Source organism: Notamacropus eugenii, chromosome 1 (genome assembly GCF_028372415.1).
Source record: "Notamacropus eugenii isolate mMacEug1 chromosome 1, mMacEug1.pri_v2, whole genome shotgun sequence".
Lineage (NCBI taxonomy): Eukaryota > Metazoa > Chordata > Mammalia > Diprotodontia > Macropodidae > Notamacropus > Notamacropus eugenii.
In genome coordinates, this window is record NC_092872.1 from 618,906,918 (window position 1) to 618,930,172 (window position 23,255).

At 41.2% G+C, this 23,255-nt stretch overlaps 1 protein-coding gene and 1 long non-coding RNA gene across 3 annotated transcripts in view; one reads left to right on the top strand and one right to left on the bottom strand.

Annotated features, from left to right (window-relative positions):
* Window positions 1-23,255, bottom strand: part of LOC140520793 (uncharacterized) — a 44,204-nt gene that overhangs the window by 10,135 nt on the left and 10,814 nt on the right. For both annotated transcript variants that reach the window (XR_011972646.1, XR_011972645.1), the window contains exons 2-3: window positions 9,994-10,041; window positions 8,680-8,742 (exon numbers count right to left, since the gene is read on the bottom strand). This is a non-coding gene — a long non-coding RNA (uncharacterized lncRNA). The remainder of the gene's footprint in view (window positions 1-8,679; window positions 8,743-9,993; window positions 10,042-23,255) is intronic.
* ANK1 (ankyrin 1) overlaps window positions 1-23,255 on the top strand; it is a 188,241-nt gene that overhangs the window by 9,013 nt on the left and 155,973 nt on the right. The gene's annotated exons all lie outside the window — the stretch shown is intronic.

The window sequence follows — 23,255 nt, forward strand, 5'->3', positions numbered from 1 at the left end:
TTCTAACCCTACCTCTGATACTTATTAACTATGCAAGCACAGGAATAACAATTTCTCTGAACCTCTGATTCCTCACCTGTAAAATGAAGATAATAATACCATGGGGCAGTGGTTCTCAAAGTATGATCTGGGGACTCCTTGAGAGTCTCCAAATCCTTTCAGAGTCCATTAGACCAAAACTATTATCATAATAATGATGGAATGTTTTCATTTCTAATATTAACTTGATCAACATAAACTGTATAAACAAAAGCTTTTTGGAAGAGAGGGGTCCTCAGTAACTTATGTGTAAAGGGATCTTGAGACCAAAAAGTTCTAGAACTGCCACTATAGGCTCTAGCTCACACAGTTATTGAGAAACGTCAATGAAGTGACATTTGCAAAGCACTTTGCAAACCTTACAGTGCTATATTGTCAACTCTTGTTACCTGTTGGGCAAGTATGGTGATCTCCATTTTGCAGATGAGGAAAATGAGGCAGAGAGAGATTTAGTAATTTGCTCAATCACACAGTTAGTAGAAATAGGAGTAAAATTGGGATTAGCACCTAACTTTCCTGACTCTAAGACCAGAGTTCCTTCCATTATTCCACATTTTGAGTGTATAAAAAATTGCTAGAGTGGGGCAAAAAAAAAAGACTTCACCAAAAAGAAAGAAAAATTCATAAGTGTGTCATGGTTTGTCCTAAGAAGTCTCCTTTGTTTATTCCTCAGCTGCAAGTCCACAGCAGTGTGACTAGAGGTCTTCAAAGGAACGTTGGGCGACCTCTTGCCAGTGGTGCTCGTCTTGACTGGTTGGATTGAATGAGAGACTTTCCCACTCTGACTGGCTATGATTTTGACTTGGGGAGGAGGGAGGCCATTCCAGGAATAAAATAGAACATGAGTTAAAAACTAGAGATGAGAAAGCCAAGCTCTTGTTCAGGAGCAGGAATACAAAGGACTCAGAAGGGAGTAACTCTACTTGTGGAAGGCCGTGAAGGCCAAGTCAAGTACTTTGGACTTTGTCTGAGAGGCAAGAGGAAGTCACTGAATATTTGGGCACAGAGGAGTGGCATGAGCAGTTAATCATATACTTCCTCTTGGGTTGTCCTCTTAAATGGCTAGGCGACTCTTATCTTATGTTATTTAGTTATTATTATGTATGTATTTTGGTCAAAGACCTCTAGTTAGGGAAACCCACTTTCCATTTGGAGAGTTAATTGTTAGGATGTTTTCCCTTTTATTAGAGCTGAAATCTGCCTCTCTGCCACTTCCATTCACTGCTCCTGGTTCTGTCCTCTGGGACTAGGCAGATTAAATCTAATCCCTCTTTCCTAGGATAGCTCTTCACACACTTAAAGACAGCCATAGTTTCCTGTCACCCTTCCCTCATCCCTCAAGTCAACATACCTTCAGTTCTGCATTGGATCCCTATTGGCTGAGTGAGCCTTGTCACCTTTGGATGCTTTGCATAGTAATCCAAAAGGTGCAGATCTGCATTTGTAGATAGAGTTTCGTTATTACAGAGTTTTCTCTACTAATGAAATCCCAGACTCCTTCTCTATCTCATGTCTTTCCTGAATTTTCTCTTCTTTTCTCTGTCTCTTCAAAGTGTACTCAATGTTTAAAGACCAACACAAAAGCCATTTCCTTCTAGAAAACCTTCCCTGATCTACCCTGTCAGTAATGACCTCTCCTCTCTGCCTTCACATATCACTATTTCTTTCATAGAATACTTAAGCTTTGATTGATCTGTAATCTTAAAAGTGGGGTACATGCACAAGGGTGCAGATCATGATGCTTCCATGCCAGTCCACCCTGCGCCACGCTTGTTGGCAAGGAACAAGCCTTGGCCAAGGAACAAGCCTTTATTGATCAACTACCTACTATGTGCTAAGTGCTGGGGATATATGTATAGTACAGGGAAATACTCTCTACTTGGGTGAGTCTTATGTTCCAATGAGGGAGACAACAAGAACATAATTAAGCATCTTCAGAATAAATATCAAGAGAATAAATATAAATAAATGCTAGGGGCCTTCCTTTTTGACAAGCTGACATTGGATCCCAGAGAAGCAGGTGAACTGTCTCCTCCCTCTCTTAACTGTCTCTATGTGACTAGCCCACATGGGCCCAGGATTGGACAGGAGGAGAGTGGACTGGGATGTCTTTGGGAAATTACATGGTATGTTTGTTATTTTTTTTTAATTACCCCAACCTTTGCTCTTGAAACAAAGCCTCATCAACTTAATGCCAATTCTCTTTTAATCATGCAACACTATATAATGGTTGTTCATCTATTGTCCTCGATTCTTGAAAAGGACCAAAGTTGGTCCAACTGTGGCTGATAAGACCATCGTGTATTAAAGGTATCTAGGCAGTATTGTGGAAAGAATACCAGACTTGGAATCAGGAAGATCTGAATTCAAATTCAGACTCTGACATTAACTAGCTATGTGACCCTGGACAAGTCACCTTACTTCTCTGGGTCTGTTTCCTCATCTGTGAAATGGGGATAATAATAGCACCTACCTCCCAGAATTGTTTCAAGATCAAATGAGACAACATATTTAAAGTACTTTTCAATGCTCTGGATGTATTTACTGCTATTGTAATAATCATGGTTATTCCTCTATGAGGAATAAGAGGCTTTGATTCTGAGCAGTCAGAGGATGGGAATGGTGCCTCATGTCTTGACATAACTTCCATAGCAGCTAGTCCAGAGGGACTAGATGTTCAATAAATAGTTGTCAAGCAAAGGACCTGATGTGTCTTTCTGTGAAACAAGAGTTTTGCCTGTGAAGCTGTATCATGTCTATAGCCATTGAAGTATTTCTTCAAAATAAAATAAAACCTGGGACTAACTTTCCACACTGGCTTTCCCCAATGCCAGGGATGAAAGGAATCCCCAATAAACTTAGACAAGACCCTGAACTTTCATAGACTTTGGCTGAAGAGTACGAGCTTTTGTGGAATGATATCATAGTAGCCTGGAACAAGAACCATAGATTGGCGGTTGAGGGACCTGAGTGAGAAGCCCAGCTCTGCCATGTACTCCTTGTGTGACCAAGTTAATCTCTGTCTCCCGGACTCTGTTTCCTCGTCTGTAAAATGAGACATTTGTGCCAGATTCTAAATTCGTTGATCTTGTGATCCAAGAAGTTCACAGATTTAATTTCTTGGTTTTCATAGCATTTACTGCTGAAAATTTCATAGAATTTAGAACTGAAACTGTCTAGTTCAATTGTCCCCATTTGAAAGGGGAAGTGATTTGTCTAGAGTTACATAGTGCGGAAAGAAACTGGGATTCAAACCAAGACCTCTAAGACTCTAAATCTAGTGTGGTTTTTCTCTGCCTTATACAATGTTGCCTCTTGACTTCATGCAGTATTTTAAAGTCGATTCATTTCCATTATCCCTGTTTCTCTGTCTGTAAGCAATAAGACTTGCAGTTTGGGACAGATTGCTGAGTTAACATCAGCTGATTGTTTGGAGCTTTTAGGGCAAAAGTCTCTTTAAACAGGGACGACAATATTGCAGTTAGCGCTTGTGGGGTGGGACCAATCCTGTTTTATTCATTCGTGTCTTGTCCAATTAAGAACCTTTGCTGGCTTTAGCTGCAGATAGATTTACAGGACCTTGAGATCAGAGGAAGAAATTGAAACCCAAAGGGATTGAATGACTTGGGGAGGGAGGAAAGGAATAATACATAGTGCCCACTACATGCTAGGCACTGTGCTAAGTGCTTGACAAATATCATCTCATTTGACCCTCACAACAACTCTGGGAGGTAGGTGCAAACATTATCCCCATTTTACACTTGAGGAAACTGAGGCAATCGAGATGAAGTGACTTGCCCAGGGTCACATAGCTAGTAAGTATCTGAAGCTGGATTTGAACTCAGGTTTTCCTGACTGCTGGCCCAGTGCTCTTTTCACTGCACCACTTAGCCATCTCAAGGTCATGTTGGTAGTAAGTAGAATTTCTGTTTGAATGCACATCCTTTCACTCTCAGTCCAGTGCTCTTTCCACTGTACCACGCTTTCTCTCTTAAGCCTATGAGATGCATTTAGTTGGTGTCCTGGGCAGCCACTGAGTTAGGTCTTATTTGAAGAATTCCTTACAATAAAAGGGTGTTTTGTTTCAGGCCAGCCCAGCACACTAAAACAAACTGTGAAGTGTGGAATCACACAGCTGGGCAAAATTTGATTTCAAATTTTGCTGCCCCCTCTAAAGAAACATCCTCTTCTCTCACCCCCATACTCCTATTGAAGTCATCCCCAGCATTTCTAGGCAGCCTTTTCCTATGATTTCTTGTTCTCAGAATCTATCATTCTGTGAGATGGCAATCCAAGCTAAGGGGAAAATGGGATATAATTTACAAAAATTCTTCTTACTGCATAAAGCAGGACACACCCACCCTTGACTGTGGAGTGATTTTTCCATACACAGTTCATTTTCTTTCTGGCTTTAAAGGGCCTGGAGGACCATGCTAGTTAGAGCCTGGCTGCTTTAACAATTTTCTATGGATGTCAGAAAATCAGTAAGAATCCTATGAAATGGAATCAGGATGAGCAAGGCAGCTTCTGAGCTATGGGTATATTAGATCTGCCTTTACCACTCAAGTATAGAATCTAAACATCTTTCTGATCTGTAGGTATCTAATGAGCTTGTCTGCAAAATACTTCTTGCAGAAATCAAGCAGCTGTGTGGTTTCATCAGCATGAAGAGTCCTTTCACCAGCTCAGGTAGCAGACTTGACATTTTGTAGATCTTCTCCTCACAGCCTACCTAGGAATGATCTTCTCTGAACTTAAGTAGACTGGTTCTCAGGTGGTGGGCAAACAGGTTCTTGTTGGACCAGTACCTAAAGGCCTTACAGCTTTGAATACTACAGTCACAGAGTTGGAAGTGATCTCTGGTCAGGAATGTGCTCATATAGACTCCTGAGCCCAATGTGATCATTTATACCTTGGAAATCAGCAAACATGTTTGATTGACTGTCTAAACTAAAGAAAGTAATGGAGAGAACATTAATAATGCAAACAAAATTTAAGTGTATTGTGAGTACATTTTTTCCTGGAGTGTTGTTTAAGAATTTAGCAGCACACCCCTGCTTCTATTCCAACTTATATCACTTAAACTCTGTTTGCCTCAGTTTCCTCAACTATAAAATGGGAAAAAATAATAACACCTATCTCTCAGGGTTGTTGTGAGGATCAAATGGTCTAGTAAAGCACTTAGCACAGTGCTTGGCACATAATACGTGTTATATAAGTGCTAGGTATTCATTCTTATTCTTATCTTCCTCCTCTCCTCCTCTACCTTTTCTTCCTCTTCATCACATGAATAAAGATCCCGTCTATAGTGTAACCCATCAAGTCATCCACCATAAGTCACCCAGGTGGCATAGTGGGTATAGAAGGAGAGACTTGGAGTCAGAAAGACCTGATTCTGAACGCTTGACTCACATACTTCCTACCTGAATGCCCCTGGGCAAGTCACTCAGCTTCTGTCTCAGTTTTCTCAAATGTAAAATGGGAATAATAATGACACTTAGTGTTGTTGTGGGCATCAAATCAGATAATATTTACAAAATACTTTGCAAATCTTAAAGCGCTATATAAATGCTAGCTGTTGTTGTTAGCCATCTTTGCTTCCCTCTGAGAGGGAAGTCACTGGCTCCCAAAGCAGCCTATCACACTTTTGGGCAACTCTAACTGGCAGCTTGGTTGGCACCATGGATAGAGGGCTAGACCTGAAATCAGGAAGACTCCTCTTCATACAGAACTCTAAGTGGGTGAAATTCATATAGACTACTACTAGTACCACTACCACCACCACCACCACCACTACTACCTCTACTACTACCATTACTACTACTACTACTATCACACCACCATTACTACTACTACCACCACCACCACCAGTACTGCTACTACTACGACTACCACTAACACCACCATCAATCATTTATATAGCTCTTTAAGATTTGCAAAGAACTTTACAAATATTATATCATTTTTGCTAGGGTATATTATTTTTTATCATATAATGATATGATATATCATATCATTTTATCCTTACAACAACCCTAGGAATAGGTAATATTATTATTCTTATTTTTTAAGAGAGAAAATTGAGGCAAACAAAAATTAAGTAACTTACCTAGGGTCCCACAATTATAACTAATACTTATATAGTGCTTACTACATACTAGTCACCATGCTAAGCACTGTACAGTTATTATCTCATTTGACCCTCACAACAACCCTGAGATGTAGGTATAACTATTATCCTCATTTTACAGATAACGAAACCAAGGCAAACAGAGGTTACATGACTTGCTCAAAGTCACACAGCCGATAAGTATCTCAGGATGGATTTGAATTCAGATCTTCTTAACTATTACAGTTAAATTCAGGTCTAATATTTAGGGTGAGTCTCACAAGTATATATTACTTGAGAAGAAGTGGTATGTTGGAGGGTTGGGAGTCTGCCATAGTTTAGAATTGACAGGCTTGGCTTTGCTCTTTATCCTGATGGTGGCCCCCAACAAAGGACTTCTTCACTATAAAATGGGGGATAGTTCGTGGCTCAAACTAAGACAGCAGATAGGAGAAACAGTCTCCTCTCCTGAGAGATATTTGATATTCTTAGCACAAGAGGATGAGTTCATCTCTGTGCTCTCATCCATGTTAAGTTAAGTCATTCATTGACAAGTATGTATTGAACAGCTCCCTATGCCGCATACTTTGAAACCTCAGCTCTTTAGATCCAGGACTTATTTGTACAAAGTAAAATCCTTCCTGGCTTTTGAGAATTGCAGAGTCACAGAGTTTAAAAGTTATAAAGGGCCTCCAAGGCCACGCAGCCCAAACCACTCACAAAGAAAACCCCACCATAACATACCTGACCAGTGGTCTTCCAGTTTGTGCTTAAAGACCGCCAAGATGACGCAGCTACCACCACAAGAAGCAGCTCATTCCACTTTTGAGCAACTCTGATGATTGGGAAATTTTCTTCATATCCAGCTTGAATTAGCCTTTCTGTAGCTTTGACCCGTTGCTTCTCATTTTTTTCCCTCTGGGGCTAAACACACAAATTCAGTTCTTTCACATTAAATACTTGAAGACGGCTGTCATGACTTCCTTTAGCTTTGCTTTCTTTTCTTCAGTCGCTTGCACATAGTTTTGTTGTTGTCGTTTTCTCAGGCGTGCCCAACTCTTCAGGACCCTATTGAATGTTTTCTTGGCAAAGATATTGGAATGGCTTGTCATTTCCTTCTCCAGCTCATTTTACAGATGAGGAAACTGAGGCAAACAGGGTTAAGTGGCTTGCCCAGGGTCACACAGCTAGTCAGTGTCTGAGACCATAGTAGAACACATGAAGATGAGCCTTTCTGTTTCTAAACCCAGTGGTCTATCTGTCATGTCACCTCATTGCCCAGAGTTTTCATATAGTAAATGCTTAATAAATCCTTATTGGTTGATAGATTAATAAATGCTTTTTTGGTCTTCATTTTTTCATTGAAAAAGTTTATATTATATCAAGGCATAGCTAGTTCAGGCTTCAAATTAATACATCAGGCTCAAAATGCCTAGTTCTCTGATTCTCTCTAATATCAGAATGTAACAGTGTTACACATGGATGCTCTGCTCCCATGATCCTTTGCATCTAGAGGAAACTACTTGGGGTAGTCAAGGAGCAATGGACTGTGTATGCCGCAATGCCTATTGATATGCTAAAAAGAAACTTCCAAAGGAAATGAAGGAAGGGGAAGTTACCAGAGGGTCTGAGGAATGAGGAGCATCTTAAAGAGAGCCCTTCCATTCCCCCACCAACCCTCTTTCCCCACCTAAATTCCTTCCCCATCTTCCACTTGGAAATCTCAATTGAAATAGGAACCAGTGATGGTTTCTCTTTCTCAGCAGGAGCGCATTCCTCACTGTGATCCCCAGGCTCAATACTGGAGCCTTTCTAACATAAATCCCCTGCCATCTGTAGCTGGAGCATGTCCTGTAGACCACACATCATCCTAGTAGAAAGAGCAAGAAGGGACCCTGGAGATCATCAAGTTCAAGCCCTTCATTTTACAGAAGAAGAAACCAAGGCTCACAGAGGTTTCATTACTTGTCCAGGTCCTCATAGTGGGTCACTAGGATTCAGTTTTCCTGACTCCAAGTTGATCTCTAGAACCCTTGCCAAGACATATCTCTCAAAGTGGTCTAGGAAAGTATTAAAACCAAAGCTGTGTCCTGGGCCCTCTTCTCCCTCTATACCATCTCTCTTGGTGATCCTATCAATCGCCATGGATTCAGTGATGATCTCTACCTATAGATGATTCCTGTATCTACATATCCAACCCTACTCTCTTTCCTAAGCTCCAGGCTTGCATCACCTTTGATTTACTATATGTGTATTGTATGTACATAGTTATTTGTGTGTTGGTTCCCCTTTAGATTGTGGGCCCCTCGAGATTAGGGATTTCCATGTGATTGACTTTTGTATCCCCCATTGTTTGGCACATAGGAAGTGTTTGCCACATGCTTGTGAGTGACAGATTGACACCTCAGTGTTCACTTGGCTCAAGAGGACACCCTTTTGAAAGAAAAGACAATGCTCATCTTTCCCTTAGACATCAGAGGGAGGGGAATAGAAATGAATGTCTGGTATTGGATAATCAGAAGGGAACTCACCGGGTTATGAGTCTGTTGGGTTAATTCAACAAACCACTGCAGATATTTGAAAGGTGTTACCACCTGGAATAAGGAGAAAAGATTCAGAATAAAGAGAATATAACTGAAGGTTAGAGGTTAAAAACTGTGAAAGCAAACTCAGGCTGGGTTGAATAGAGACCTCCTCATTTGAAATCATTTCCCTAGGGAGAGCTCCAGGAAGCTTACTTCGGATTCCTTTGATTCAAATATTATGTTGTTGCCTCAGCGCACTTAGCAGTACATTTAAGAAATGCCTAATAAAAATAATGATAATAATTCGAGCAAACAGCCTGGGAGAACGCTCTCTGAGAGCAAGGGCAGCCACCTAGCATGGATCTTTTCAGGGTAAGGAGGAACAACATCCCCGGCTCTTTGTATCTTAGTCTGCCCCTCACTCAGTCCTCCTCAGATTGCTTTCCTTATGCCCACAGCCCTGTATGTTTATTTCTCTGCCCTCCAGAATACTGCCTTCTTCTAATTCCCTTCACCTTTCTCTGCCCTCTCTGTACAAACCCTCTAAGTTCAGCAAAAAATCAACCAACTCTGAGAGAACAAATTATGTAAAATTTTTAAAAGAGTATGTTTTGGGGGTATTACCTACTTCTTTGATTTTGTCCTAAAAAATCATGCCTTCTCATATGTACACACAAATAAGTGAGGAAGAGGAAGGGGGCAGGGTTGCTACTTGCCATCTCATTAATCTTCTGCTATTTGTTTCTAGGTACATGTGTTGATATTAAAATAGGTTTCATGAGGATGTGGAACATCTTGCCATCTTTCCTCCATAACCAAGTGCCTTGTACAACAGGCAAGAAATACATATTTGTTAATGATGATTCATTTATTTACTCATTTCTTTAAAAAAACACACATTTTATTGATGTCTTCTATTTTTATTTAATAACAATAGCTAGCCTGTATATAGTATCTTGAGATTTGCAAAGCACTGTACCTATGTTGTCACATCTGATCCTTACAACAACCCTGTGAGACAGATGCTATTATTATCCCCTTTTGATAGGTGAGAAAATTAAGGCTGAGAGAGGTTAAATGCTTTGCCTAGGATCAGATGACTAGTAAGTGTCTTTGGGCAAGACTCGAACTCAGATCATCTTGATTTCATGTCCAGAAGTTCTTCTTACCCACTGAACCACCTACTTATCCTAGTCATTTATTTATATACCAGTCATCTCTGGATATGCCTCCCCTGACTCCCCTGCATCCGGGTTCTACCATTGTAACCCTTCACTGTAACAAGGAAAAATACTTAAGTAAATGATAAAATGACTTCACCTGGGGAATTACGTAGCACTTTACTTCCATGGTCCCCTGCATCTGCGCCTAGAGAAGGAAGGCATGTTTCATTTTCCATTCTCTGGGCCCCATATTGGTTGTCCATTCACCTTTCTTTTAGTGGGACTTTCATTTACACTGTTACAGTTACCATGTATATTGTGCTCCTAGTTGGACTTATTCCTCTCTGCCTCAGTTCATCTAAGTCTTCCCTTGTGTCTGTGAATTCCTTATAGTCACCTGGTCTTACTGCACAGTAATGTTCTATTATATTTACATATCTAGGTTTACTCAGTCATTCCCCAATGAATGGGCACTCATTTAACTTCTAGTTCTTTGTTTCCAAAAACCAAATGTAAATAATTAAAAAAAAAAACAAATGTATTGCTATGGATTTTCATACATGTGGAACCTTTCTGTTTTTGATGTCTTTGGGGTCTAGGCCCAGAAGTGGGATTTCTAGGTCAAAGTATGTAAATGAGTTGGTGGCTTTTATATAATTTCAAATTGTTTTCCAGAATGACTGTACTCACTGATTCATTTATTTATTCAGCAAACATTTATTATGTGCTCACTATACGCTGAGGAAGATACAAACAGGGTGCAGGTAGGTACCTTCAAGGAAAATATAGTAATGCTAACCTTGCCTTTACTCTGAAAAACCTAGGAATCTTTCAAGGCCCAACTCTGGCCCCACCTTCTATGTGAAGCCTTTCCTAACCTCACTGTAGGCAGCTCTTCTTCCTCCAAAGCCCTGGGGCATTTAATACTAGGAAGACTCAGCTGGAACTTGATCATGATTGAAAGCACTGCTGTATTATTTAATCAGTTAGCAAACAGGTATTAAGCACCTTCTATAGGCCCAGCACTAGAGATGCAAAGACAAGAATTAAACAATCTCTGCTCTCAAAAAGAGCTGGAGAAGGAAATGGCAAACCACTCCAGTATCTTTGCTAAGAAAACCCCAAATGGGGTCACGAAGAGTTAGACAAAATGGGAACTACTGAACAACAAGTCTTCTGACTGTCTATTTACGCACAAACTAATTGGCACAGTGGATAGAGCACTGGGTCTGGGATCAGGAAGACCTGAGTTCAAATGTGACCTCAGACACTTACTCACTTCACCCTATTTGCCTTAGTTTCCTCACCTGTGGCAAAAATGTGCTGGAGAAAGAAATAACAAACCATTCCAGTATCTTTGCCAAGAAAGCCCCAACTCATGGAGTTGGAGATAACTTAAAATGGCTGAACAACAATGAGCTCTCAAATAGCTTACTTTCTGTCTGTAGAAACAGCATGCACACGTTAGTTTATACAAAATAAGGATACTCAGCAAAATAAACACAAAGTGGTTAGGGAAGGAGGGTATCAGCAGTTGAGCCACCAGGAAATGCTTCATAAACTACATCTCCGAGGAAGCAAGGGCCTCTTTGGTGCACAGATGAGGAAGGATTGAGTTCCACACATCTCTGACTTGTTTTAATTGTTCATGGACACGTATCATGCCTGCCTAACTAGATTATAAGTTGTTTGAGGTCAAGGACCATGTGTTATAAATTTCTTTGGATCCTCCACAGTGCATTGTAGCTTGCCTTTGTAGAAGACATATACCATGCATTCATGAATGAATGATGAGAGGAAAGATAGTGCTTATCCCTGGGTACTAGCACTCCCAAACTGTCTGCATTCCATGCATACCTATGCTTGGGGCTACCTCTTTGGTAGTGAACTTCTCTGAGCTTAGACAGGCAGACCATCACATGATAGATAGTGTATTGCTAAACCACACTGTCCAAAACCTTTCTACTTTGGTAAGATCTTCCGGAGCTTTTTACTTGACTGGCATAGTTCAGTAGGCCCAGTGTCACCTCTTGGCCATGATGAACCTTTGCAGGAGGACTTTAGCAAATGAATGGTCTGCCAGACACATGTACCTTCTTTCTAGCTTTTCCCAGGAACAACTCAGATATGTAGCCTCAGTCAGTAGAAAGGACACTGGACTTTGAGTTCTGATGCCATCTCTGCCAGTTACTACCTGGAAGACTTTAGACAAGTTGTTTTCCCATTATAGGTCTCATTTTCCTCCTCTGCAAAAGGAGAGTATTGGATTAAATGATCTCAAAGCCACTTTCCAGATAAAAAATTTCAGTTGTTCACCATTTCAAAGTTCAGTGTTGGGGGTGAGGAAGAAACAAAGTCATTTTGAAAAAGTTTTATGAAGACCAGGAAAGTAAGTCCCCTTAAGAAACGTCCAGCATGCAGCTGCTGGAGGACTTTTGCTGAAGCACCTTTGGCTTCTCAGGTCTGGAGTTCACTACAGACGTAGAATGGAGGGGAATTTGGACAGGGTTTGACTGCCGATTCATAGATTATTCTTTGACTTTTCCTATCAAAGCAATTATAGATCGATGATATAAATGTTTTATGAAAAGGGAATTGGATAGAGAGGCCAGCCAGAATTCACTGAAGGATTAAATAGAAGGATAATGGGCCCTATTTAATTATTAAGAATAATATGATGAGTCTTGTGTAAAAGATTATGTGTGGCACCTGCTCTCATTGCTTTGGTCCTAAAGAGAAAATAAGACTGGGAAGTGGAAAGGAGATGCCAAGGTGGTGTTTAGAGAGAGATGCTAAGTACCTTGTTGATAGGAGCTTAAAAGGACAGTGGAGGTTAAATATATATGTGTGTGTCATTTCTTGTTGAGTTTTGAGGAATGGCAAAATCTAGAGATGAAAGACTGGTCAGTGGCCTAATTGGGTTTAATTGCTTTCAAGTTGTTTGGCTCTAGGAAGAGCTAGGAAACTCTTTGAGTCAGCAGAAGCATCTTGACGAAGGCCAGCTGTATCCATCCCTGATCCTCAGCACCTGGCTGGAGCATAGTAGCCTTAGTCTCAAGGGGCAGAGTTCAGTTCCAGAGCAGAGTGCCCCAAGGGCACTCAATATCTCTCCCTCAATATCCCTCCTGTGGTAAGGTCTATGGATTGCTATGTAGGCTACCAAGCTTGATAGTACTTAGGAGTGGCCAGTGGAGCATTCGACTTGCAGAGGAAAAAGCCATCCTTCCAATCTTCCCACTGAGGTTAGATCTTGTCATTTTTCTCCCTCCTGAAGAAGTACTACCAGGACAGACTGGGTATGGGGGTGGGGAAACTGTGTTTCCTTACCCTTGAACTAGGACTAAGCATGAGTCTTGGCATTTCCAACCTCCCTCTAAGGGCCAGTGTGACTTGCTTCTGCTACTACCCTTCCATCCATTATAAACATGCATTTATAGCAAACAATGAGATATTTACATAGCGTTTCAGAGCAGGTTTTATAGGTGATATCTCTAATTGGAAAAGATTACAGTCTGAGGAATCTCAGAACTGATAAAGAAGCCTAGGGTACTCTAAAAATTGCCTGGGGAGTCTTCCCTTGGGTATGGCCAGCTTTGACTTCACTGGCTCTCATGTACAGCATTTTGAGAGCTACTTCATGTTCCGTAGTAGTAGTAGTAGTAGTAGTAGTAGTAGTAGTAGTAGTAGTAGTAGTAGTAGTAGTAGTAGTAGTAGAAGTAGCAGCAGCAGCAGCAGCAGCAGCAGCAGCAGCAGTAATATTTCTATAACATGTTTCAGTTTGCAAAGTACTTCGCAATTATTATCTAACTGGGTCATCACAACAACCTTGAGTGCTGTTGTTATTCTCATGTTACAGTTGAGGAAACTGAGGTAGACAGAGTTGTTAAGGACTTATCCAGGGGCATACGCCTAGCAAACTTCTGAGGCTGGATTTGAACTCAGTCCTTTCTGATTCCAGTTCAGTGCTCTATCTACACCATCTAGCTCCCATAGCATAGTGGAATGGGCATTGAACTACTCTAGCCAGAAGACCAAAGTTCAAATGTTGGCTTTATTATGACCTGTCTGTGTAACTCTGGCAAGCCATGGTCACTCCTGAACCTCAATTTCCTCATCTGTAAAATGGGGATAATAAGACCTACCCAACCTCCGCCAGAACACTGTTGTGAACAAATCAAGCATTTATTAAGTATTTACTATGTGCCAGGTGTTAGGTGCTGAGGCTGCAGAAACAATGAATGAGATAAATTCTGCTTTCAAAATTGTTACAGAAATGTAAACTCACACCTTGGTTTCCTTCCCCATCCCTGAGGTAGACCTCTCCCATGAGTATGTACAGAGCTGGGTAGCACATCCCAGGGTCAGCATGATCCTCAATCCTTCTGCTTCTGCTCAGGAGGACAAGGTGGGGAAAAGCTCCTCAAAGAATAGAGGAAGAACCAAGGGCAGAGCTCCCCCCAGGGGCTGACCAGACTCATTACAAGCATGCTTGTGGGACCCATCCTCTTCAAAGGATGCCTCTTGGGCCTTGTTCTGCCCTCTTCTTGCCTTCTTTTCAATCATTCATTTGAACATGATTTTACTTAATCACTACTTACTACCTCCTTCCGTCAGTCATCAAGCATTTATTAGACATTATTATTATATTTTGAGGTATTTATTAGATCAGGAATAAGTGCGAAGAAATATTGAGAATACCAAGAAAGGCAAAAACAAGGAACTCACAACCTAATGGGGGAAAAAAACATGCAAGCAACTGTGTACATGTAATATGGAGGCACTGTAAGGGGAAGGCGATATCAGAAAGTAAGTACTAGCCATGTGATGCCAAACAAGGTGTTTAACCTTTGGGGGCCTGAGTTTTCTATCTGTAAAATAAGGGGATTGAATAAGACGTCATCTGAGGTCCCTTTCATCTCTGAAGTATGTGTGTGTTTGTCTTTTGTTGCCAAAGAAGACCACACCATCAGAGAAACGATGACATGACTTGCACTTGACTTTGTTTTGAATGAGGGAGGGCTGTGCAGGTCACCAGCCTCACTTCTCCTCCAGAGCCATCTGAATCCAGTGACAGATATTCATCAGGATGACTGGAGATGACCCAGGATGAGGCAATTGGGGTTAAGTGACTTGCCCAAGGTCACACAGCTAGTGAGTGTCAGGTGTCTGAGGTGAAATTTGAACTCAGGTCCTCCTGACTCCTGCACTGGTGCTTTATCCACTGCACCACCTAGTTGCCCCCTCTGAAGTATTTGAGCCCTTGATTGTGGAGGTTTCTAGCTTGGATTCTTAGGAAATTTTTCTTCCATCAAGTCTAAGTCTGCCTTTCTACCCACTACTGTTCCTATTTCTTCCCTCTGGGACCAAATAACTAATCCTTCTTTCACAGAAGGTAACTATGGGTACCTGAAGATAGCAGTCATATTCCTCTGAGTCTTTTTTTCAAATTGAACATCTCCAATTGTTTTTTTAACTGTCCTCACATGGAAGGATTTCTAGTCTCTTCAGCATCCCACAGTCACCCTTCCCTGGTTACTCTCCAGCTAACAAGCTATCTTTATTGTCTTTCCTAAAATGTGCCCCCACCCCAAAAGTGGGCCTGATACTCCAGAGGTGGATCTGAGCAGAGCAGAAGGTGGCAAGACACAGCCTTTTTTAATGTAACCCTAAGATTACATTGCAGTTTGGGGGGATTGCCCTATCACTCAATTGACTTATCCAACAATCCCTCCACCAAAACCCTCATATCTTTTCTAGACAAATTGCTATACCTTATTTTAAGCTTTAGACCTAAAGAAAAGATGAGATTGAGAAACTGAAAGCAGAAGCCATAACTCCTCCATCTTGAATTTGTGAAATTGACTTTTTTTAATCTATGTACAAGATTTAACATTTATGCCCTATTAAATCTTATAGTGATAATAACAATAAGAATAGCTAACATTATACAGTACTTTCCATGTGCCAAACATGGTGCTAATTTCTTTACATTGATTATTTCATTTGATCATCTCATTAGAATTGGTCCAACATATTTGCTTGTCAAGATCCTTTTAGATCCCGACTCTATTAAATGTGTGAGTTGTTCCTCCCAGCTTTGTATTACTTGCAAATTTGATAAGTATGCCATCTGTGCTTTTATCCAAGACATTGATAAGTCTTGATAAAAATGTTCAATAGCCCATGGCCAAGTATAGATCCCTGGGTCACTCTAATTTCACAGCTGGAGGTGGTGGTCCACCAAGAGTCTACTTTTTTCTGGTCCTCACATCTCCCAAGGGCTGGCTAGGACCTATCATCCCCTAGGGAAGAGGTTGACCCATGGGGTGGTCAATAGAGGTTCCTCCGGTGAGACCTAATAGTCATTTTGGCCCACCTATGGACACAGGATTAATTGGCCTAAATGGGATAGCAGCTACTAGACCTGTGATTTCATTGCTATAGGCAACTCTCAGGTGAGGAAACACCTCCCAAGCAGGTCAGCACTTTCTCTACAACGTAAGTCTTAGAGAATTGTCTAGAGCAATGAAAGGTTCAGTGACTTATCAGGGTTATACAGCTGGTATATATCAGAGGCAAGACTTGAACCCAGATCTCTCAGGCTTCCAGACTGGCTCTATGTCCAAATACTAAATAAATCTAATTTAATCCTGTTTGAAAACAAATATCAAACAACAGCAAATCTAACTTGAATTTCTACAGCACTTTAAATACTTACCTCACAACACCACTCCAAACCAGGTGGTAAAAGTCTTACTATACCCATTTTATAGACAGGGAAACAAAAGCTCACAGATGTGAAGGAAATGACTTGCCCAAGATCACACAGTAAGTGGCAGAGCCTGTTTGTGCTATTTCCTTTAAGCTAAAAGTTCTCAAACTTTTTTTTTTTTGATAGTCAGGTCTTAAAGCCTCTTTCTAGAACAGGGGTGGGAAACCTGCAGTCTCAAGGTCACATGTGGCCTTCTAGGTCCTCAAGTGGGGTCTTTTGACTGAGCCCAAGTTTTATAGAACAAATCCTTTTATTAAGGGTATTTGTACTGTGAAGTTTGGATTCAGTCAAAATGCCCCATTTGAGGACCAAGAAGGCTACATGTGGCCTTGAAGCCACAGTTTCCCCACCCCTGCTCTAGACCCCTTCTCAGTGTAATATTTTTAAATGCATAAAGTAAAATGCACAAGATTACGAAGAAAACCAATTACATTGAAATAGTTTATCCATCCATCCATCCATCTATCTATTTATCTATCAATCAATCAATCATCTATCTATCTTAAAAAGCTTACAGACTCCAGGTTAAGGACCTCTGCTCTAAACCAAGATTGCCTCTGTTTCCCCCTCCCTATGGCAAGGGTCCTGTGTTAGCAGGCAAGGTCGCCCATGGTGCAACCTCAAGGTCATTCCTAGAAGAAAGGGGTGTGCAGAGAACCTCAGACTTGGCAGGTGACCTCCAAGGCATCCGGTAGGAAGTCTGGGACTGTGGGACTCCCGGCTTACTGCAAGCACACGAGCAATTTTTCTTATTTTTGGTATTAGCATATGCTGAGCCAGACTGATTTTTTTCAGTTTCTCCTGCTTACCCCATCCATCGTCCTAGGGAAGCAGGCGGTGGACTAGAGTTTCTGGAACATTTGGAAACAGTGGTCTGCGTTAGGGAAATGGAGCCATCTGGGATTGTCTCTTTCTAAGCATTTCCCCAAATTAGTGGAACTGGGGCTCTAGGTCCAGCCTTTCTAACTGGCCTAGAAACCATGACCTTGAAAGGTTGGTCTCTCAGTGCAGCACCTAAAATGGAGGGGATGGAGGGAGGGATGGAAGGAGGGAGAAAGGGAGGGAGGGAGGGAGAAGGGGGCCTGGAAGGTGATTTTAAATGGCTGCCTGACATACATGACCAGGGGCATTACTTCTAGAAACTCATTTGTATTCATGAGCCTCAAATGTTATCTCCACATCTGCACACTTTAAATACATCTGCAGCAGTTTGAGATGAAATACTGAGGCTCTTCTTTCTTCCCAGGCTTTGGGGTTAAGAAACCTATTTGATCTGCCTGGGGTCTCTAGCTGCAATTGAGCACTCCAAAGCAGATTGTCGAGACTGACTGACGCATGAATAAGATTACAGCTTGTCCCCAGAACTGCCAGGAGCTCTAAGCAAGAGCCTTAGAATTTGGAAGCAGATGGGAAGAAAAGCGAAATGTTCCATCACTTAGGCAGTCTGTAGGACCCCCGCACAGATAATTTGATTGATGTTTTTCACACAGAAGTCAAAGATTTTTTTTAAAACTAAATTATCAATTGCACTGACGAGTCATTTTTGACTCAAATACTTCTTGTTGGCCTGGAAAATGTAATAACCTCAGAGAAAATACAATCTCAGAACCACTAATGATGCCTGTGTAAGCTTGGACTATTCTAGCGACTGCTCAGAAAACTCTCTACTTAGGATTCAACTAAGGCCCTGTAACAGAACCAGTACTTATAAGCAGATGTTCTAGGTCTGTTAAGGGTTCCCAGCACTGACTTTCTCTTATCAGAAATGAGAGTCAATAATTTTTAGTCAGCTGAGGACTTCTTACCTGACACAAATATATTTCTTGTATTTAAATTACTGTTTTTTTTTCTAATGATGATGATTTGGGAGAGACAGTTGACTTGGGTTCTTGTGTTTAATCTTTACTACTGGAACAGATTCTTTCCCTGGCTCCTCATTATGGCCTGGAGTGAAGCTGGGTTCTTGAGGGTAGGCCAACATGGAAGCCAAAAGCACTGAAGCTGTTATGTACAAGAGTCCCTTTCTGATCTCTCTCCCCACCCCAACCCCCACCCCAGCTGTCAGAGCTTCTCCACAAAGCTGGAAAGGCCTCAAGCTCTTTGAGAAAACAGCATAGTGGAGAAGTGGGTAGGGAGACCTGGGTTCAAGTCTTTGCTCAGACACTTACTAGTTGTGTTACTGTGGATAAATCACTTAACTGCCTAATTTCTTCATTTGTAAAAGGAGTGGGATGGGGGAAAGAAGGGAATTGACTCGATGGTCTCTGAGGTCCCTTTCGGCTCTAAATCTTCAACCCTGTAAGTACAGACCTGGTCAGGCACGGTGTGTCTGTTTTCTGAGGACTAGCTAAATTCTGAAGAGATTATCTGACTACCAACTGATTAATTTTTTGGTCACAGTAACTAGGAGACAGGGCCTGGAGTCAGGGAGATTTGAATTCAGATCCGTCCACAGACACTTACCTTGTGACCCTGAGCAAGTCATTTAACCTTGGCTTCCTCAAATGTAGAATGGGGATCATAATAGCACCCACTTCCTAGAATTATTGAAAGGATCAAATGAGATAATATTGGTGATGTACTTAATACAGAGCCAGGCACATAGTAGGAGCTTAATAAATGCATGTTCCCTTCCCCACCTCCTCTTTCCTCCCTCCCCCTTCCCCAGCAGGGCTGATGAGGGAGGGAGGATATCTCACCTAAAAAACTCCACCAAAGGCAAGTCTATTCCCTCTCTCATCCCCCTCCAATCTCCTTCCAGATAATTCTTCCTTACCGCTAAGCTAAATTCATTTTATTGCAATCCAGACCTAAGTGGTGATAAGTGACATTTTAAAATTGTATTTTGTTCTTCCCCACAGAGTGAAGAAATTCAAATTCAAAATATTTAGAACTCATTGCTCAACTGTTGATAGATGTTTTCTCTTGGGGGAGATTTAAAATTGTGTTTGTGGTTTGCTTGTTATTTTAAATTTCAAAAGTGAATTTTTTTCAGATAAAATTAGCAAGTTAAGAGCTGAGCTAACATACTCTGGATCCCAAAGCAGACACAACCTGGGTACGATCACTTAAAATTCTTTCTATCTTGTCATCCATCTACTCAATAAACTCCAGTAACTCCCTATTACCTCCAGGGTCAGATTGAAAGTCTTCTGTTTGGAACTGAAAGCTCTTCATAACCTGGCCCCATCCAACCTACCTTCTTACATGTTAACCCCACCTCTATACAGTCTATAATCCACTACAATGACCTACCAGCTGTTCTTCATAAATAAGGATCCATTTCCCATCTCCAGATATTTACACAGGCTGTCCCTCCCATGCCTGACTTACTCTCCCTCCTCACCTCTCTTAGTTTCCTTCAAGACTCAACTTACAGTCCCTGCAGAAGGCCTTTCCAGCCCTTGCGGCTTCTGGTGACTTCTCTTGAGATTGCCTTTCAACCAAGCTGTCTATGGTTTGTTTGTACCTAGTGATTTACATATGAACTCACTCATTAGAATGGAAGCAGGGACCATGATTTTTGCCCTTCTTTGTATCCCCAGCTCTTAACCTCATGCCTGGAACATCTGTTACTGCTGTTCAGTTGTTTCAGTTATGTCTGACTCATCCTAACCCCATTCGAGATTTTCTTGGCAAAGAAACTGGAGGGTTTTAACCTTTCTTCTCCAACTTATTTTACAGATGAGGAAACTGAGGCAAACAGGGTTAAGTGACTTGTCCAGGGTCACAGAGATAGTAAATGTCTGAGGCCAGATTTGGTCTTCCTGACCCCAGGCTTGGCCCTGTAACACTAGCTGCCTACCTAGAAAAGAGTAAGTTCTTAGTCCATGCTTTTTGACTGATTAATTTTTCCTGTGGGAACTTTAAGAGAACGTCTAAATTTTTTTTTTACTTTTGAGGGGAAAGGGTACAGTAGAAGGAAGTTAGGATTCTGGGAACCTCTTCTTCCTCCCATTCTTGTCCCTTTTCCTCAAAAGTGTGCTGAAAAGCTTTTTTGCCACTTTGCCTGTTTGAGCTCCAAAATGAACTTTAGTGAAAAAATATGATATATCTTCATAGGTAATATAATTATTACATAAGTTTTCGGAGATAGTATAATAGAATATGTCTTAATGTGTCTTTCCCTTCACTAGGGCAGTTTTGGACTTGGAAGAGAGCTTACCCCCCTATCTTCATTCTCTTATCTTTATAATACCATAGCTGGGCTTCCATGGAGAACTCTAAGTATCTTAGAGCATAAACCTTGAAGTGAGGGGGGTGAGAAGAGGGAGCAGACACATGTGCTAAGTCCTGAGGGGTATGCAAAGATGAATCACCTTCTCTCTTAATCATTTTCTAATTTGTGTCATAGTAACTTTCCACTAAAGCCCTCCTCAAATATCTTGGCATGGCTAGAGGCAACTCTAAACTCTATAAGACTTCTGTCAGAGGATTGCAGGCCTGCTAGGGCCTACTGAGCTGAGAAGGCTTTCATTATGGACCTGGTGAAAAAATGCGTATTTTAGCTTAGTTTAATATAAGAAGTCCATCACCAAGTTGCATAGGATCATGAATTGAGAGTGAAAAGGGATGCTAGTGGTCACCTCACCTAACCCCTTCATGGTACAGATGAGGAAACTGAGGTCCAGATATGTTAAATATTTTTCCTAAGATCACACAGGCAGTATGTAGTAGAGCTGGAATGTAAACTCAGTTCTGGAAAATAAATTTTTTTAAATCAGCAGCCTCTCTCAGATATGATCTACTAAGACATAGAGGGATGACAGCCTGTATTAGTAGAGGGAAAGTAGGAGGGAAAGAGAGCAAACATTTATCATTATCTACTATGCACCAGAAAATATGCTAAGCACTTTACAAATATGATCTCATTTGATCCTCACAGCAACCCTGGGAGGCAGGGGCTATTATGATCCCCATTTTACAGTTGAGGATACTGAGGCAGAAAGAGGTTAAGTGACTTGCCCAGGATACCACAGCTAGTGTCTGTGGCCAAATTTGAACTGAGGTCTTCCTGACTCCAAGCCCAGTTCTCTATCCACTGTGCCACCTGGATGCCCCTCACCAGTGCAAGCACAGATCTTTGAACTACTGAATCTGTGTACTCATCCCACCCTCCTAGTAGACTGTGAACCCCTCAAGGGATGGGATTGTGTACTTTTCCATCTTTATGTTGACTCCACACAAAGCTCTAGGGGTTTTTAGTCATTAAAGTTCTAAACTCACTAATCTTATTTGAAGAAAAGTCATTTTTAAAATCTACTTTTTCCTGACAAGGAATTACTGTAGGCTAACCTGAGGGCTCAGGGAGAGAAAGGGGGCAGTGAGAAGGGATAGTACTGAGCAGGATGCAATGGCACAGCAGCTGAATGTGCTCCCACTTCAGTTGGGAATTTTGGGAGAGTTGCATCCATCCATAGGAGCGAGGACTGGATAATTTCAGATCAAAGTGTAAATTACAACTGATTGGTCAGGGACTCTTCACCTGAAGGTGAAACGATGTACAATAGTTTTTAAAAAACATATTAATGAAAGTGATGACATCAATCAGTTCACCTAAGGGTACTCCTAATGCCTTTATTTCACTGTTCTTTTCAATAAAATAAAATAAATATGTACCCAATAACCAATCACTCAATCAATCAACACATATATTAAGACCCTCTGTGACAGTCACTCTGGTAGGCACTAGGAAAGCAAAGAAAAAAGTCTCTGCCCTGGAGGAATATATAATTTGGCAAGGGGAGACAACATGTAAATAGATATAGGTATAAAACATATGCAAAATGGACACAAGGCAATTTTATAAGATCAGTATTTAAAAAAAAGTATTTCACACATAAAAGTATCCCATACATTTATATCAATGAATTTTTTCTTCTCTAAATGTCAAAAAGGAAAAGAAAAGAAAAAGGAGATCCAAGACACATTTTTGATAAAATATAACATCCCCACTCACCCTCCCACCCCCACCCCCAAAAGTTTATTGAATCTAATTGAATGAGATCTGGTCCTTGCCCACAAGGAACTTAAAATCTAGTAGAGGAGAGAATTGCATACTAAAGGGCCAAGGATCCTTTTTTTCACACTGGAAAGAAGGGGGAGAATAATTAATGAAAAGAACTTCAAATCTGCCCCAGCAGCAGAAATCCTTTTCCAATCCCAGGACTCATTAGGAGTTACAGAAATTCCACTGAGTCAATGCCAAATGAAAAGAATGCAGACCAATAGGTCAATATTTAATTAGAGTTTCCCTTGGAAGAATAGTATATGTCCATACCTGGGACTAACAAGGGAAACCCCTGTGGCTAGATGACATTGAAGCAAGAATCCTAGAGTCTCTCTTGTGGTTTATTACCCAGAGATCTCCAGTTCAGCAACACTGGCCCTCTCATAGGATCCATGAAGCACTTCTCTCGTTGGTATTAAAAATAGAACATGGGGCTGCCAACCCTCTTAAAAGGAACACATTGGAGATGAGTGCCAGGCCATGGGAGGAACTGATATTCGACTCAGATCACCTCCTTAAATAAACTCCAGGGCCTGGGATCTCTTGCTGCTGCTAATTACCCTGACTGCGAATTCTGGCTCTTCTCTGTGGATAGGAGAACTAAGAAAAATTCACTTTTTTCTTTTATTTTTCATTT